The following is a 6473-nucleotide window of genomic DNA, read 5'->3' as shown; positions in this document are numbered from 1 at the left end:
TTGAAATACAATGGTACATTTTGTTACTCGTTTTCTTACAATATGTACAAATATATTTTGAAGAGTAGAACAAGTTGAGAAGCGCGTTGTGAAATAATCGAAAAAAATGTATTATGAGATGTAAAAAAAGGATATAAATTTATGAACAGTTCCTCCGAAACGTTGGATTTATACAGGGTGTTTTTTTGGTTGAAAAAGTTATTTATTTTAAAAACTATGTTTTCTAGAAGTTTTTTATGGTACGTTATACATACTGACAAAATTTCATCAATTTCGGAAATTATTTTCACGTTTTTCCAAAACTTAATTTTTTAACGCTAGGTGCTGGAATTAATTTGTCGATGGGAAACTTGTAGAGCGTCATCGAAAACATCGAATTTTTCACTGAAAAACACGACTTGAAAAAATGAAAAGTTGGGCTAGCTAAAAATGTATTCGCATAGTGTCATAAATTAAATTTACGATTGTTGGAAAACGTCGGATAATTGTTTAAGTTAAAGGTTGGGAAGATACAACAATTAAAGAAGATATCGTCTTTCCAAATACGTGCAATAAATAATTTCCAAAAAAAATCAGAAAAATCAATTTATTGAACAAAATGCGACGAAAATTATAAGAATGGTTCAAATATTCTTCCATCAGCTGCGATACAAGCTTGAGCGCGAACAATTTGTCAAAAGCACGTTGAATCATTTCTGGGGTGATTTCCCGGCAGGCGTATATATTTCGTTGACGAAGTTCTTCTTGCGTTTCAACGGGAGTGGCGTACACCTTATCCTTAATGTAGCCCCCAAAAAATAAATCCAACGGCGTTAGGTCTGGTGACCTTGGTGGCCAAGTATCAGTCCGTTTCTCCCTATCCACCGTTGCTGAAATTCGTTGTCGAGAAACGCGCTCACGTCTCTGTGGTAATGAGGTGGGGCTCCGTCTTGTTGAAACCCCAACCTGGCTAGTTCGTTTTGCAGGAAATGTAAATAACTCTGCCCATTTAGATTGTGTGTCAGAAATACAGGACCAATAAGACAGTTTCCTACAAAACCAACCCAAATGTTCAAGCGTCCAAACTGAAATTGATGACGGTGTTAAAACCCCCAGTGTGGATTTTCGTCTTGCCAAAAGTGATGATTCTAGTGATTGTAAGGCCCATCTCTCGAAAACGAAGCTTCATCAGAGAATAAAACGTTGCGGATAAATTGACAATCGTTATCCACAGAATTCAACAGCCAGTTGCGGAAGTCCAACCGTCTTTGAGCGTCTCCATCTACTAAACTTTGGTGGAGCGTAGCTCTGCAAGGATGGTAATTACGTGTACGTAATATTTTCCATACACGTGTTTTACTACATCCCAAATCAGCACTTGCTGTGGAACAACTTTTACGCGGGTACGCGACAAAGTACGCCAACACCGTGTTCTCCAAGTCGTAATTACGCTGACCAACACCTCGAAATCAAGGTTCTACATTACCATACTGTGGAAAGTCATTGACAGCTCGGCTCACTGAAGATACGGATGTTCTTCTATCCCGGTGACGTTGTTGGAAAATCTCACTCACTCTTCTTAGATTTCTACTACCTTCTGCGTAGTAAATGACAACTATTTCCGTACGATCCGCTCTAGAATATTAAGGCATTATTACCACGATTAAATCTCACAATGATGTAAAAAACAGCGTGCATTACATTTTAAACAAAATGAAGGAGCGGTTTTCACGGACCTTTCGACATTATTTTCGTTTATTTAGCTACCAAGGTCTCCATGTAGTTGTTTATTCTATGCCTACCTATTTCATAGTTTTATTTTAAATTAAAATGCTTAAAGTGATAAAGGTCTAACCCTGAATAAAAGGTGCGTTTGACGAAATATCTGTCAAGTGTACAGTACATACCTAGCGCTCATTGGATAATTGCTAATTTTAATAAATGTTGTAGAAATCGAAAATTATCGAGAACAAAATTACCATAGTACAATTACATCAAAAATAATAAAAATTAAAGGGATAAACATTTAGCTAGCCCAACTTGTCACTTTTTCCAGTCGTGTTTTTCAGTGAAAAATTCGTTTAATTTTTTCGAACTAACGATATTCTTAAGTTTTCGATGACGCTCTACAAGTTTCTTATTGACAAATTAATTCCAGGACCTAGCGGTGAAAAATTAAGTTTTGGAAAAACGTGAAAATAATTTCCGAAATTGATGAAATTTTGCCAGCAGATGTTCCCCGGCATGTATAACGTACCATACAAATTTCAACTTTCTAGAAAACATAGTTTTTAAATCAAATAACTTTTTCGAGCAAAAAAACACCTTTATTATCGGTAATATAAAGCGTTTTCCTACGTCTCATTATTCATTTTGTTTTGAAGTGAAGTTTGTTAGCTATTTCCGAATTCGTTAAACCGTTCTTTACTTGTGTATATTCAGCAAACAATTTTGTTAAAATTCCATATTAAATTTCTATAGCGTTTTGACTGAGGTCAAAGGCCGTCTTGATGAAACCTTTCGAGTTCAATATACCCTATATCCGCATTGTTAAAATACGTCTACGAATACTTATTTTTCTTCGCGACCTATCCTAAAATTATAATTAACTTTCGGCAATATGTCTGTCAACGACACAGAAGAAACCGCGGAAAAATAAAACGATTACAAATTAGTTGGACCTTATGAACTATACGCGGGGAGTCCCTATTTTCTAAAAGCACAGAGAGTTTTCCTCCCTATATTCTATTAAGTTTGGATTTAAAAAGAAAGAAACGTTTCATTGTTAAATTTCGCTTTAGCTACTACCGTTCAAAAATGTTCCTTTTTGAAAGAGTACGTAATTAACTAAATCGCTAGAGCCTTTAGCGTCACACGAAAATTTATAGCTTCAATTATTTTTACTATCCGCGCCGAGCGAAAGCAGTCACCCTGTATTTACTTAAACTCGTAGGCGATGGGGGTCAACGGAGGGGTCAACTAGATGCGTATAAAAAGGAGAAAATTTCGGGAATTTTTTTAAATAACAATATAGCAAGATTCCGATAAAACACGTAGACAGTACCTAATTTCTCAAAATTTAGTTTTTACGTTGGCATATTGCTCTAAATACACTTAATTAGACCAATAAAAAAAATCATTAGGGTAAAGTAAAATACCCGTTTGGCGCTTTTAATCGTACAGGACTTAAAATCTCTTATAGAAAAATTAACAAAATTCTTTTCAGAATTTACTCGTTTTGTTAAGAGTGGAAGAGAATTTGTATTATCTGTCCAATAACGATAAATCTTACATTTTAATCCATCGGTCGATTCAATGGCGAAAAGTCGAAAGAGTGTGGTACGAGACACGAAATAATCACCATAAAAACGTCTCGATCTGATACGAATGGGACTTATCTCGGGGGGGGGGGGGGGGGAAGAGTTACGCGGCATGTTGACCACGACCGGATTATCATTACGGTTAAGACGTCCCCACGCTCGAATTTATCAGGCTACTAATATACTAGATTCCATTCCAGAAAGAATTTGCAAACAAAATGGCTTCTCTATATCGGGCCCTCTCATCTCCTGCCAAGAGGAAATACGCTCTCTTCGTTGTAATGTATATTCGGCGATCAACATTTCGTGGAAGAAAAAACTGAAAAACCAACCTTCCAAAGACGCGATATATATTGCGTTCCCATGCTATATTAAACGCGTATTCTTATTGGGCGGCTGCCCGTGACAACTGACCCGAGTTTGATTTTTTTTGAACTTTTTAACGATAAATAATTTTCGTTGATATTTTTATTGGGGCTAATAAAGGTTAAAAGTACTTACGACACTTTTCGGAAAATTTCATAAAATTAAATATAGCTTTTGTAGTATCAAAATATTTTTAAAAATATTGCGAAAGAACGAAAACCACTTATTTTGTTTTACTTTAAAATTATTACCACAAACGTTTCCCATGGTTAAATCTAACTTTAAAAACTGTGGAACGAACTAGTAGCAATTTAGTATGTTATTTGTTACTACGCCCGTATCCGATCTAAAACGTATTAGTATTAAAAACTATATTGACACCTTATTTAATAATTTGACCTTTATTTTGCCATTCAAAGAATTGATTTTCATAGGTCAAAATTCCCCGTTTCAAGTTTACTTAATTTTGCCACTTTTATTATTGGTATTTAATAATTAAACTCTGTAGTGTTACCTTGAAATAAAGGGTTGTTTGATAAAATTGTTTATATATGAAATAATTGGTGACCGTACAATTTGAACAAAAGAAGATTAACAAAAGAACGAAGAAATAATTAAATAACAAATGTAAATTCGAAAAATATTATTTACGATTCAAGAAACGGAAATTATCCAACGAGTGTCCGTCGGTTAATAAAAAATCCAATCAACTGAATTTTATCATAGTGGGTCAACCGAACGGTAATTCTGAAGTGGATCGCGGAAGCCGCGTTCGACTGGACTATCGTCGCTAATATCGGATTATTCGAATTCGTTTTCGCCCCTTCCTCGAAAGACGCGAACAGGAGGGAGAGATGGTTTTGGGGGGGTTGCACCCAAGTCGCGTCGCTTCACGGAGGAGAGGGCCAGACAAGATCCATGGAGACTCTTCACTTGTTCCTCACTAGATGAAGGTAACGCGGCCAGTCCGGAACTGCGTCATTTTCGCTCCACAGATATCACTCGCATGAGCCACCGACAACCTTGAATTCGCCAAATTGACGATTTCTCGCGACGATATTATATTAGTCTTCGGGCGGTCTTTAGTTATCATTCTACTTAATTTTTTAACTTTTGATCTCAAAGTATTTATTTCGACACATTTTTGCCATTTAAATAGAAATTAAAGTTGTGATTTTTCCTTCTGTTTCGATAGTTTTTCATTGGAAATTGCATTCAAGGTAAGAAATTAGTTTATCATCGTTATTCATAAATTGATACCAATTTTTTAAGTAAAATGTTGCTGTATTTAAGAAAGATATTTTAATATAATCACGTAAATATTGGAACCGGTATTTTTAAATTTTAAGAAACAGTAAATTTAAAATCTTGACTATCAAACGTAATTGTTGTTAAAATTGAGGTAAGGTTTGAGGGAGAAGTAAGTTAAATTCAAAACAAATATTTAAATTTAATATATTGACAATTAGTAATATATTGTGATTTTGTAAATTGTTTTGTAGATTTTACAATAATTTAGAAAACAAAATCCATTTTATAAATGACCGCGGACACCGTACCGTGTACCGCAATTTACGCATTCGCTCGAAACATAATATTCAACTATAATTTGATTTCTTTGTAAGGTCTGATAAAAAAGAATATCGAAATCGGAAAGTTCATTTCCTCGTGCAGGTTAAAAAGTATCATTTCTTTTTTTTGCGAAAAAGAAATCAACGGCCTTGATAAATTTGGCGCCCCACATTAATAATTCATGGATAGGAAACGCGTGATCTTCAAATTTGGCAAAAAGGTTCCCTTTGAAAGAAAATAATACTAGCGTCGATGGAGAATAACCTAGACCCACCTGGTTAGATAATCGAGGCTAGAAAAACCGTAAAGTTTTCGAGACTACGTCGTCGAGCGAAGAGTCCGTTCATTCCGAACGAAACGTTATATTAACAGCGTTTAGAAGTAGAAAAAACCGTTGGTTGGCGAGAAACTATCAAATATCGATTTAGAGAAGCGAGAAATAACCCTTTCGATAAAGCGTACGCTTTGTACCTCGGCCAAAAAAATAATGTAATCCAGGATTCGTGACTATAAAACCCCCGCTGGAAATAATAGTTTCGCTTTCTTAGAATATATTGAGAAGGAGAGAAATACTATTTTGAAGCCAGAAGTCGTAACTAGTCAATTTTAACCCGTTTACGATGATTAAGGAAGATTCCGCTCGAAATGGCCCACGTTTAAATGAGTATTATTAGCGAAGATCGGGCCGACTGAGAAAGTACCGTTCTATGAAAGGAAGTGTTTGTGTCCGAGCCAGAATCACCTTCTTCTTACGGATGGAAAGTGAAGAGTTCGAGTATTATACGGCGCTTTTGGCCGTTGATTGTTATCCTTTCGCTACAATAACATCTTTGTTACGCCTGTCGAAACTGATAGCTCTCGTGTTTCTGGAATAGTCCTGGTCGGTCTGTTGAAAGAGGATTGTACGAATGAAAACGATTTACATCTCTTGTAGGACGAATTTATGGATATCTAAAACGGTTCAGGAAATGGAGATATAATAGCTTACCTTCAAATATTAGACAGTTGAAGCTTGGAAGGTCATAACGCGAACGTGTAGTGGTTTCCACAATGCGTTTCCAGCCGTTTCGAATCATCTTGAAAAAGTCCATACGTTCACGTTCACGCAAGCGATACTTAATCTGCAAATTTTTGACATTGTGAGAATGTTTTCAATCTATGATTATAAAGTGAAATACTAAAAAAAGTAAGATATTTTAAAGGAAATTTTAATTTATAAATATGAAAAATAAGATT

The 6473-nt window shown here is 35.3% G+C and overlaps 1 protein-coding gene across 2 annotated transcripts in view; it reads left to right on the top strand.

Annotated features, from left to right (window-relative positions):
* Positions 1-4288: 4288 nt before the first annotated feature.
* LOC149947487 (uncharacterized) overlaps positions 4289-6473 on the top strand; it is a 47498-nt gene continuing 45313 nt past the window's right edge. For both annotated transcript variants that reach the window (XR_016480332.1, XM_090171855.1), the window contains exon 1: positions 4289-4885. The gene's annotated coding sequence lies outside the window, so the exon portion shown is untranslated. The remainder of the gene's footprint in view (positions 4886-6473) is intronic.

Source organism: Leiobunum rupestre, chromosome 4 (assembly GCF_980474605.1).
Source record: "Leiobunum rupestre chromosome 4, qqLeiRupe1.1.hap1, whole genome shotgun sequence".
Lineage (NCBI taxonomy): Eukaryota > Metazoa > Arthropoda > Arachnida > Opiliones > Sclerosomatidae > Leiobunum > Leiobunum rupestre.
This window is presented reverse-complemented; position numbering and strand designations above follow the sequence as displayed.